The sequence below is a fragment of the Ambystoma mexicanum genome, chromosome 7q, assembly GCF_040938575.1.
Source record: "Ambystoma mexicanum isolate Mex_15411 chromosome 7q, UKY_AmexF1_1, whole genome shotgun sequence".
Lineage (NCBI taxonomy): Eukaryota > Metazoa > Chordata > Amphibia > Caudata > Ambystomatidae > Ambystoma > Ambystoma mexicanum.
In genome coordinates this window covers 183,224,105-183,237,254 of record NC_090941.1, presented here as the reverse complement: position 1 = coordinate 183,237,254, position 13,150 = coordinate 183,224,105, and positions in this window count along the sequence as shown.

The following is a 13,150-nucleotide window of genomic DNA, read 5'->3' as shown; positions in this document are numbered from 1 at the left end:
TGTCTGCCCCCCCACCGTTTTTTGGATCCCCCCCCTCCCGAGCTTGGTCTTTACTGTACCACTTCATGCACTTGCACTAGGAGAAATGTCGTCAGGCCTAGTCTGCTGGTTTTTCTGTTTAGATCATTCAGAATCCTCAAGGCCTAAGAATGATCAGTGTATTCCCTAGTTACCTTCCCACCTTGAAGCACTTTGAAGCACTTCACCTGTGTATAAGCGCTATATAAATAAAAAATATATAAAATAAAATAAATATCTACAGTGGACACGGCTGAAGGCCATGTTTAGTGGGCTGGTAATGTTTTAAAATATACAGTGGGCACAGCTGAAGGCCGCGTTCACTGGCCAGGGCTGAAGGGCCACTAGCCGAAGGCCCTCGCCGGTGGGCCCGAAAGACATGTATAGTAGTCAAGGCCGAAGGCCATGGCCTTTTAGTGGGTCCAAAAGAAATACATTGTGGTAACATTTACAGTAGACACGGCCGAAGTCCATGGCTAGTGGCGCGGTAGTGTTTTAAAATATGCAGTGGGCATGAGCATTTTTCGACCTCCCTGCCTTTAACAAAGCAGACTAGCAATAAATCACTCCCAACTGAGGAGCTAGAGAGATTGAAAGTGAAAAACTACTATTTGAATGCCTAGAAGTGCAGTTAACCAATGGCAATTTAGGAGCCCACTGGCTTAGAATGTAATTGCTGTTTCAAATTCGGATAACAAAAAAGACATCAGCAAACAACTGCATAATCAATATGCAAGCAGTTTTTGAATATTTAACATTAGGTGAGCGATTTAATGTTAGTCTGCCTTGATAAAGACTGTTTGGTCGAAACATGTGTTGACAATAAATAAGGCAATGAATGGCAACTAACAAGGCAATTAATAAAATACTTATGAATCTTTCTAGTAATTTTTAAGCGGTCTATAAACACTGAGTCAATGTTAGCGATGTATGTCCAATAGTGCACATCGCGAGCTATAAGTCTATTTACCAGACAGATGGATTACATTTGCAGTATGCCATTGTTTACAGAATTAACATTGTGTACTGCAATCGCTTTTTGAATGCACCTTTACAAGAATGCAAGACTTTATTCACCAAAGTAATACAGCATATTTTCATGCTATGTTGGGTTCTTCCCACTTCAAAGTACTGTAATAATCTGTGTTATTCACACAAACCAGTACAGATAATATTATTTTATAAAAATCATAAATTGCATGCAGGGGACCACCCACATTACCAGTTATGTGCTATGAGGTTTACTGCATGCAATTGTGCACGTCTATGAGGCATAGTAGGCAAGGAAAGAGTAAAAGTGAGGTGAACTCGCATTTATTCTCTCCAGTTTCCACTCTGCCTCATGAAAAAGCAAACACTGCCAGCAAAAACCCTTTGCAGGCAGTGGTATGGAATCTGCCTAGTTTTGATCAGGTGCAAAATCAAATGTTTTTCAGGTATACAGTGAGGCACTCAAACGCAACAGAGACGGACTACATGCTAAGACTCTTGCCAGTTCCTGGTCTCTTAGGCAGAAATGGACAAGTACACATCCTTATGGATTGTTCACCCCCCTCAAGATGGCGTTCCATTCATTCCTTATGTGGAAATAGAGGAAGTGACCCAGCCTTTTTCCAAGATGGCTGCCACCATTGCTTTGCTTCGCAGGATGAGACCTTCCAATAGGCTGTATTAAAGACAGCCCGGTGGTGAGCCTCCTACATCACTTCGCTTTCTAAGCTCGGATGCTGTGTTTTTGTATTCTCACTTTTCCTGATACTTCTGCCTGCAATTCCCCGTCCTTGGTTGCTGCCTCCATCTCCTCCTCTTGTACCTGCCTCAGTACCGCTGAGCTAGATTCCATCCCTGCTTACTGCCGTGAGGCGCCATATGTTTTTTCTGTGCTTACTGCCTTTTCTTCTTTTGCGTCCCCGCTTCACCGGCCTTTTTCCTGTTTACCTGCTGCTTCACCCGCTACCGCCATCTGACTGCACTTCACTCATTCAGCATTGCCTGCACTATTCTTCTGTGACATCCACAGTACTGCTACCTGCTACCCGACATCTACTTTGTGGATGAACAGCTAGTGCGCCATCTACCACAAACTTGTTTTTTTTTCCCACAACGTGTTTTTCCCCTTTTTGTGCTCAGCCAAATTGGCACACATTTCTCCGGGTTTTAATTCAAGGGAAATAAATGCTGTTTAGGTTCATTATAATCAAGTCTGGAAACCTCCACGGTATTTCATACACTACAAAAGCAGGTCAGTCTGTGGGCTTTACTTCAATCCTGATACTACACGTCGGAGAGCGTATTTACACTCCTTGCACCTCCATCCGTCTTGTCACTGGTGCACAATAGGGGAGAGTGGGAAATGGAGGCATAACATCATTATGCCTTGCTTTTGTGATTCCATTTCCTGCCCTATCCCATGTAAAATGATGCCTAGAATGCATCTACCTCAGTATTATGAAGGATGAGTCAGCTATACCAGGATTCAAACTTGAAAACTATAGTGGGGTCCATAATCTGTAGTGAGTGCTTAACTCACTAAGCCATCTTCCCAGAACCTTGCTTTTCTGGTTTTCCCATTGTCCTGGCCAATGTGTGTGCCCTAACTGCAACAGAATCTGGACTGTAGGGATTGAGTGAGATGGAACTGTAGCTCGGCTCCAAATTCCTACCTTCAAATACAGTGATTCAGAGTTCAGACATCATTTATCAGTTATTGTTATTCGAAAGAAAGCCCATTTGTTGTAGCTGCACACATAGTCCCTCATCAATATCAAATCATTGTTTCCAAGCTAATTCTTAGCAAACACCTTTGGTTCTCAGCAGAGAATACAAAACACGAAAGAATTAAGAAGATAGTTTTTTACATTTTTCATCTAGGGTTAAATGAAAGGCGCATGCAAAGGAAACAAAGCAATAATGAGGAGATGAAAGTGAACACTCTAATTATGAAACCATAACCTTTCATGCCTGCCAGTGCTCTGCTGAATGCAATCTGCCTTCCCAGGGGGAGCCATGACTGACAGCAGCGTTGCTTCCAACTGCGCAGCTTCATACTGTAGTGTGGAAAATGGGAGCGCGGGGCGCAGGTGTGCAGCATTGAATTTAGACTTGTTTACTGTTCTGCATCGTTATCTGAGGAGCCGGAACATGCGGACCTTTCCAACAGACCACGGAGCAAAGCGAGGGCTGGACCTCAATTACTACCTGGCAATTCGAACAAGCATTGACTCTGACGCAACCCAAACGCCAGTTTGGACCAATATGCGCAGTATCCAGCATAAAACAGGCAAAACCATTTTGGCTTACTGCACAAAAATCCAGACTCATTTAAAAGTGGAAAAGGTCGCTTTAATGTGACAGGCCAAAGCTTACAATCAAAACGCTTAACTGGCTCCATGGCCTAACAAGCTAAAGAGATGTTTGAACAATTAATTAAATAACTTAAACATTTTCATTTTGATTTTCCCCCCAACAATTAAATAATGAAATAACCAATTTCCTCCCTAATGATCCCTTGGATCCTACCGTCTCCTTGCCCCTTTCCCAGGCGTCCCGCTTTCTCCCAGGGGCCATGCCCCTCCAGGCTCAATACCTGTTCCCCCGGGGTGACCTGCTTGTGCAAACAGCGCCACCCCCTCCTTTTCCGTGTCATTCCCCCATTGTGCTTCCCTCCCCCCACATCAAAAGGGGCCATGCCCCCGGCACCAGAAAAACCCTCCCCCGAGGAGTTCTTTCTGCCCCAAACCCCCCCCCCCCAACTTTCCTACCTCAAACTCTTTACCCAGTCTCCCAGCCAAGAACCCAAGTCCGCCAGGTAGTGATTATTCCCATACACGGACAAGTGTACCCCATCCTCCCTAAAGATAAGAAAACCCTCATATGTTATTTCCTTATGGTCCATGACCATCACCGCCACTGAGGCACAACATTTTTCCATTTCCCTGTTTATCCCCTTCCTGGCCCGCTCTATTGCTCCCTCACTTCTTGCTCCCCTCCACACTCTTCGCGGCAACAACTTAGTCCACACCACCACCGCTTGAGGCCACATATCCCTAATCCACACTAAATCCCTCTTCATTTTCCTTAGCAGAGCCACCCCCGTATCTCTCACCAGGTCATTCTCCCCAGCATGCAGCATCACCACCCGTGGAACTCCATAGCGTTCCCTCATCCCTGCCAATATGGGCAGCAGCTGATCCCACCCCAGGCCCCCCAAACCGTGCCACTTCACCACCACTTCCTTGTAACTGCACCCCAACTGCCTTCCAAACACCCTCTTCTCCGCCTCTTTACCAGCCCACTTCACAATTGAATGGCCAACAATCCAAACTTGCACCAACTCACCTTTCTTTTGCGCAGCATCTGAAACAGAAATCACAAAATTACTGACAAGTCAAATTATTCCAACAACAACATCTTGCCCACAAAGTCCTCCACCATCTTTCTTCAACAATCCCCTTTCCCAAAATCCCTGACGTAACCCTTGTATTTCCCCGACCTCCAACGCCCCAAACTTTTCCCTTTATCTTCCGAAAAACCCAGCCTGTTACCCTCGGATGCTGCGCCCATCCTAAATGAATTAGTCCCGAACTCCTCAGCCTTTTCTCCCACCGTGGCCAGCGCCTTCCGCAATACCCCCAGCACCTGTGCCGCTGTAACCGGCGATCCGTCCGCATGCCGGAAAACCAAACCTGACTTACCCCCACAGCGCTCCTTCCACACCTTACCTGCCTGAACTGGGCATAAAACCTCGCTCCCTCGACCCAGCAGGACCCAAGTGCCCCTTCCCTTCTGATCCGTCTTGGACCTTTTAATCTTGATGTCTAAACCTTCTTCTGTTATTCGCACATCTTCCCATTGCAGTCCCCCTACCCCCACCTTTCCCCCGACCAACTCAGAAACCCTGAAAGCCCCAAAAAATAACCATGTAAAACAAGCCGCAAACGGTTCCCCCTCCCATATCGACCAGCAAACTCCCCCCACCACCTCAATCAACCTCTGCAACAATTCAGCCGATATCGGCCTCCTCTTATCCTTGTCCCTCTTACTCTCCCTTGCCCATCCTTCCAACATCCTACTCTCCATCTCCCCCCCACTTGGTTGAAAACCCCAAAACCATTTCCCGTAAAAGGCAATCCCTGCTAGCTTTCCTGCTATCGTTGCCCTTGACCAGCCCCTGTCCATGCATCTCAGAAGGAAATTCGTGACATCATCCCTCCTCCGCTCTTCCGCATCCCATCTACCCTTCCAACTACAAGCTCCTCCTCTAATAAAATCCTCCCAGGCCCTCCTGTAAGACTTCTTAGATGCCGCGGCCAATGAACCCTCCACCAGAGCAAGCGCTCTCAGCTTCCTATCTTCCACAGCTCCTCCGGAATCTGCTGCCCCTCCTGATCTGCATCTGGAGCCAATCCACGGAATCTCTGCCATTGAAGACGAGATAATGCATCGGCGATGCCATTATCCTTCCCTGGCACATGTGTTGCCTTAAACACCACATTCCATTCCATACAACGCAGGACAAATTCTCTCATCAGTCTTGCCACCCTCTGATCCCTAGCTGACTGTCTGTTTACCACATGTACCACGCATTCGTTGTCGACATTGAAGTTCACCTTCTTGTTTTGCAACTCCTTCCCCCACAACTCCAAGGCTACTAGTAATGGAAAAAAATCAAGGAATGCTATACTCCTCCCTTCCTTCAACCATCTCTCTGGCCACTTTTACGCACACCATTTCCCCCCCCAAAACACCCCAAAACCACCGGCCCCCGCTGCATCCGAGAGTATCTGAACTTCCCATGTCACCGGGTCTCCCTGCAACCACATTGACATTCCATTGAAACTCTCCAAGAAGCGCAGCCAAATTCTGAAATCCTCCCTCACTGCCCCCGATACTCTTATCCGATGATGTGGGCACTTTGCTCCCGCCATGGCCCTTGCCATGTTCCTGCAAAACGTCTGCCCTGGGGCCACCACCTTACATGCAAAATTCAGATGCCCCACCAATCTCTGCATCTCCACCAGCATCATTTTGTTGGCCCCCACCGCTTTCTCCAACAGTCCCACCAATTTGCTCACCTTGTCGTGCGGAAAGCGTGAGGTCATGGCCACTGAATCCAGTTCAATTCCTAGAAATGTTAACACCACTGCCAGTCCTTCTGTTTTGTCTTCGGCTAATGGTACACCCAGCTCCTCCATCAATTCCTGAAACAACTTTAGCATTTCTCTGCAATCCTCCTCTCTTTTTGCCCCGCTAATGAACAGAAAATCATCCAGATAGTGCAGCACACTCTCCCACCCCGAGCTGAATGAGAAAACCCACTGTAGAAAAGAGCTGAACCATTCAAACAAAGCACAGGAAATTGCGCACCCCATTGGCAATGCTTTGTCTATGTATATGCGGTCCTCAAACTGCAAACCTAACAACCAAAAGTCCTCCGGGTGCACCGGCAATAACCTAAACGCCGCCTTGATATCGCACTTGGCCAGGAAGGCCCCTCGCCCTTCCTTCCTTATCAGCTCAACCGCTTGGTCAACACTTGCATACACAACCCCACATTCTTCCGGGGCAATGAAATCATTAACTGACATACCCTCCGGCCATGACAAATGATGAATCAGTCTGAACTCCCCCGGAGCTTTCTTGGGCACCACCCCCAGTGGGGATATCACTAAGTCACCCGGTACGTCATCAAATGGGCCCACTATCCTTCCTGCCGTTATTTCCTTGCTCAATTTTTGTCTTACCACCTCAACATTTTCTCTTGCCGAGTTCAAATTTTCCGCCCACCGCCGCACCCTTGGACCCTGGTAACCTAACCTGAACCCCTGACAAAACCCCTCACTCAAAATCTTAGCCCCTTCCCTATCCGGATAAAATTGCAACCATTTTTCCAACACACCCACTTTAATTGGAGTAAAAGCTTTTCCCCGCAACCCCTTTTCCTGCATCTCTCCCCCTCCCCCTGTCTCCTTGTTGGAAACACTGCGTGAGAGGGTGTTTTCCACCGCACTTGCTACACTCGTGCCTGAACCTACACAGGGTCCTTGCGCAGCTATCCTTATTGTACCCCCAGCACGCTGCTGAGCACTGGCCCCTGCCTCCTCCCCCCGCCCCCTCCTGGGCGGGGCGACTAAGAAAGGGCTGGAAAGGCACAGGCAGCCCACTCGCTGTATGTAATGTCAGGGCCGGCCTCTTGGGGCCATCCATTGCAGCCAGAGATCCATATCTATCTCCCCCCAGACCGCCTGACTGTCCTCTGCCATTCTCGCTCTAAATTCCTCATCATACCTTACCCAGGCAAAGCTCCCAAAGCTCGTAAAAGCCTTCCTTATTACATCGATATATTTCAGCAGGGCCACGCAACGCTCCGGGAATTTTTCGCAATACACACTGGCGTAAATGATAAACGCCGACGTCCAATTCTCAATGTTCACCGGGACCCTCGGGCGTGAAGCCAGTTCCCTCTCTTCCTCCTTAGACCCCTCCTTCGCTCTCACTTCCCTATGGAGCAATTTGAAGACATCCACAAATTCCCCTGCCTGGATCTTCTCCCTGGTCGCTGCCATCAAGTGCGCCCCCAATGGTTTTGTTATCCCCATGTATGGCATTTTTTTCTCCTTTCCTTTCACTTCCACCTCTTTATCTTTACCAGCTTGAACTTCGAGCCCCAATGGCTCCACCACTTTGTCCGTTTGGACCTCCACTGAGCAAATGCTCTTTTCAAACCCCTCGGCTCCAATGGCCTGCACACCAACTTCCTTCGTTACACCTTGAAAACCCGCATGTTCAACCCCTAACCACCTATTTGTAACCCCTCTCTGCCATGCAGATGACCATTCCCTTTCCCGCTCACCTCTTTCCACACCTGCCGCCTGCGGCCTGGCGTCCACACCGGTGCTCCTCCTTTCCATTCTTAGAGGGCTCCTACTGCGGGGACAAAACATGTCAGCACACTCACCCAGCCAATAGTTCCCTTGACCCCTTTCACCCCGTCCACCATGCACTTCCCTTTCCCTATCCCACCTTGAACTTCTTCTTTCCTCCCTCCTTTCCCTTTCCGCCCTGTAATCTTCCCATTCCCATTGCCCACATATTCCTCCCAACCAACTTCATCACCCCTTAAATACCATTGTGGATGCGAGCTCATGCCCGAGATGAGTTGATGATCTTCTTGCGAGCCCGGGGCGTCTGCCCCGCCACTCCTTTGACGTCTTCTCGGCGGGGTTGTGGAAACCCCTGCCTGGTCCTCTTCTCTCGGGCGAGGCGTTCCGACCTCCACCCTGGAATCCTCATTGCTAGGGGCTGTGCTGCACCCTCTAGGCTCTCCTTGCGTTGACCGAGGAGGGGCCGTACTGAAACCCTCAACCTCCACCTGAAGAGCGGGGGCTGCGCAGCGCCCTCCGCCCTCACTCCTCCTACCCGGGGGGGGCCGTTCCGCGCCCCACCCTACCCTCCTCCATTGAAGGGGACCTCTCCCTCCTTCTCCCACCTGCACTCTTCTGAAGGTATTTACCCCCTCTGCCCCTCTACACTGACATGCCTTTCTGTGCCCCATCCCTGCCCCCACTGTTGTTCCCTCAAGCCCAACCCTCTTGAGCATTCCCATCTTCCCTAGGGCTATCATTCCCTCCCTCCCTCCCTGGCTGCCCCCCCGACATCCTTACTCCCTCATCCGCCCTCCTGTCTATCTCCCTCCTCATTTTCCTGCCCCTGGATTCCCAAACCACCCCCCTCCCCGCCGTAGGGGTGCAAGCCAACACTGCCGCAAGCGCCCCATCAACTGCCGCTCTACGCTGCGGTCTACCGCCCCTTATCTCCCCCTCACCCGTGGCCTCCCCCACCGCCCCCTCCAACTGGGCCTTCGATGCCCTGCTGATGATTTCCAGGGCCTCCCTAAGAGCCCTAGCATCAACCAGCCCCCCCTTGCTAACCCCTTGGCCCACCATTGTGCACTACTAAACTGAGAGCGCACTAAACCTCGCCCTGGCGCTCACTAGCTAAATATGCCCCCGAGCCGGCACCTACCCGTGGAAAATTACTCCTAGCCGAGGGAAAAACCAACAGAAATTGCGCTATAACCCTAATAACACAAAGGGTTAAATAACCCCAAAATAGCACTTCTCTTTTCTTTTTTATTCAAGAATTTTTTTTTTTTTTTTTATTTGCCCCCCCACCTTAAAATACCCCCAAAGAATAAACCCCCTCTCCTGCCTATACTTCTACCCCTGCTAACTGCACACCCCCAGGAGCCCCCTACTAATGCTGCTGATGATCACCCCTACTTCCCCTAAACTCTAGAACCGCCCGCCCTGCCCCCTGGTGGCCCACGAGCTGCACCGCACTATTAGCAGCTCAGTAAAAACAGCGCTGCCCCTTTAAGGCGCCTGCCCTGCCCCCTCTGACAGGAGGCTGTCACCGCGCCTGTGCAACTCCAAACAGACAGGGCCGCCTGGGCTCTGCTGATCCACACCCCCGCGAACCAGAGGAAACGGGCAGCGAAGGCCCGGTGCCGTGGGGGGAGAAAAAGGAAAATGTCCAGGGCTCCCGAACGGAAGCCTAATGTGCTGCCCAACCAGGCCTGCACTCCCTCCCGCTCCCGCTCGACGGAGGAAGAAGCCCAAGAAGGGGCCGACAAGGAGAAAATCCCTCTCCCTCGCAACGACCCCCTCTCCCCAGAGGCCCGAAAACTGCCCGAAGACAAAAACCCGCCCCCACAATCCCGCCGCCCCACCGCGTAAGGAACGCCAAACGGCAGCTCAGGTAAGGAGAGAGGGAGAGGGGGGGTAGCTTATTTACGCTACTCCCACTGGGCGAAAACCGCCAACCCAAAGTTGTTTTTTTTTTTTTTCTTTTTTACTTCTAAATAAATCCTAACTGCCTGCCCACCCCCAGGAACTAACTAACCCTCCTCACCTACTATACACCGAAGCACCACAGGCCCAGCTAGCTTCAGGGAAGGCTCGGGAGCGGGCGACAGGACTGATACAATTACCAAGTCCTAACTGTCGCCTGCCTCCCGAACCTTCCCTGAGCCCTTAAATACCCCTAGGGAGGCGCTCTGCCCCCCCACGGCCACTCGCTGGCCGTGTGCAGCACCAAAAAACTCCCCGGGGGGAAACGCTTCGCGTTCCCCCCGGATCCTCCCTTGTCCCATAGCGACAAGGCCATGACAGCTGAAATGTGCAAGTTAAAACAATTCACAATAACAAAGCATGGAACGCGTCCATGTCTCCTCCTCTTTAGATCATTGCCAACGTCACAATGCGCTATGCTTATTGTCAGGCTAAATACATGTACCTCGGCCACAATATGTTATACATAAAACCACGGGGACAAGCTCAATAACTTCATACTTGACAACATAACCAATGCTAATCTGTAGGTGCTTATCCAGTCCTGCTTTTATAACCCTTACCGCCTTACTACAAGGTCCCTTTGCGGGTTGGAGACTTTAACGCCTGCTTTTTGCAGGATTTAAAAACCAACCCGCAAAGGGACCAGGGAGCTAATTACGGTACCGCAATTTGCGGTGCCGTAATTAGCACCTTCCTCATTCCCATTATGCCCTATGAGGCAAAAATGGGAATGGGGACCGGCAATGGGGGAAGGGGGAATTACCACCCCACCAACCTTGGAATAGGACGGTAATTCCCCTTTCCTCCAAGGCGGTGCCGGTATCTTACCGGCATGGACCAAGGTGCTAAGAGCACCTTGGCCCAACGCCGTCCGTGTAATGAGGCCCTAAGTCTTTAAAGTACATTTTCAAAGCTCAAAGGCCATGTTGCCTTCTGCTGAATTGCATTCTAGTATTTGTAGTCTCCCATTCAAAATTAGGGAAAATAATGCCACAATTGTACTCTTTTTGCCTTACATGTTTCTCTAAGGATTTATATATTTTTGTGAATATCTTACTATGGTGTATGTACTTTTTAAGTCATTTTTATAAAAACAAGTACTGTTCAAAGCCAAACATGGGGTGAGAAGAAAGGATGAAAGGGCAAGCAAGTCATTTATATATGCCCAGGATGTGGTCAGAGGTTGTAATCCTGCAGACGTTTTTCCTCACTGTGGGCATGTGTTGCTTTTCAGGGCACAAGCAGAAGATACACATGGGTTGGCAGACTTTTTTCAGAGTGTGGCCGTTACCCAGCTTGAGTGATTTTGAGACTGGCAAACTTGCTCAAGTGTTTGGCTACAAGGATTTCATCCAGGTTGTCATGTTCCAAGTGCAGACACTTACCCACACAACCAAATAAACGTGTCATCAAAACACATGCCTTTTATTGAGATTTAGTTTTCTCTGGAATATTTCACTATTGGTTGTTGGGATTAAAAGATGTGCACCTTTTATACTTTGCCAGTGTACTTATTTGAAATCACAGAGGCTTTCATTTGACTTCTGAAACCTCACACTGTGAGTGGACGTGAGGAAAGGAAAGTGCAATGGTATCCATCCACAGCAGAAGACATGAGCAATGTGTTAGATGGCGGTAATGGGTTGCAACAATCGGTAACAAAATGAGGATGGTTCGTCAGGAAGGGTTAGGATGCGGAGTGGGGGGCGCCAATCTGACACTTTGCCTAGGGTGGCAAAATTCCTTGCACCGGCCCTGGACTGCTTGCAACAAATTAAGCATAACATTGAGCTACTTGCATAAGTCAGAGTAGCAAAAACAATTCTGGGAAGTGTTCCAGAAAAGTTGGGGGCTGGCTTAGTAGAGTAAGCAACTCGTAGCCCTTTGAACGAGGAGAGAGAGATATCTGCAGGATCACCATCGCTTCCCCAGTGCTATGGGAGACAGGCAGGAACCCCCTGCCGTGTTGAGCACAATCTGCATTGACAGAAGCAGAGCAAGCTTTGCAACAAATGCTTGTCTCGACAAACACAACATAGCTGGGAAGCACAACATACAAGGCACTCCTTAACTTAAGCTACAAAGCAGTAACGTGCAGTAAATTAGTAAAGATACATCTCCAATAATAACAGGCTGACACTCTGCACCCATAGACTAAAACCATGGTCTAGGAAAATTGACCCTGAGTCTAGGACCATCAGTATAGAATCTAGAACCTGGAAGCCTAGTTCCCAGTACAATATAGGACACTCTAGCACTGAGTCTAGAACCATGACCTAGAACATTTAGATTTGAAATGGGCTTACTTAGTCCACTCAAGATAAATGACAATGTGCAAAGAAGAACAGTGCTTTAGCAAACGCCAGTAAAAAGCATGCTTACACGCAAGCAGGGCCCTGGTGTAGACTTCTCCAAATAGCAGCCAGCCATAACATAGCTAAAGCATAGCAAGACATATTCATGCATGAATATAGTATTTGCCGCACCTGTATGTGAAAAGCCTTCATGTGATGGGGCCAGGGTCCTTACTATCTACAACACTCTCTTCCCAAATACTCCACTTCTAGCGCCCTCTGCTCGGCCTCCTCCAACTCTCTGCGGGTGAGCCATTTCTCCAAACAGAGATTTGGAGGTAGATCCTTATCCTCTGCAGGTGCGTCCCTCTGGAACAGCCTAACTACCTTTCTCTATCTTAAGCCAGACCTCCTTAAATTCTGGAAACTCAAGACCTACCTCTTTTCTTCCTCCTTCTCTCTCCCTCTCCCCTGCTAACCTCCTTCTCCTCGCTTCTTTTCCTCCTTCCTCTCTTCCTCTACCTGCTCAGTTAGCTGACTGTCCGCCTGGTGCACCTCAAGAGCCGCACAGGTCCCAGGCTCCTGACAGTCCTACACTTGCGTCTGGGCCTCCATACTTTTTCCTGGCACTACTGCAATATGTTCCATGAGAGGGGCACACACTCTGCACTTAACCCAGGCCCCCGCTGGACTGGGCGCGCTTGTCCCCCTCCCCCTCCCTCATACTTCCTGTCTGCACTCCTGCACGTCCTTGACCTTGAATGTTCTAGACACTGCCAGTCTGTCTGTCCATCCGGTCCACCCTCTCTCTCCCCACCTACCTGGCTGTACTTGACATACTCTTGGATAGGTGCATTGGAAGACCAACTACCAAGCAACCTGAAATGTTGCCAGGCCAGTACTGTGGTTTATTGATCTGTACCCCCCATCACTCTTTGTCAAGCACTTCTCTAGTATATATGCCTCTGGCCTAGCATGCTAGCT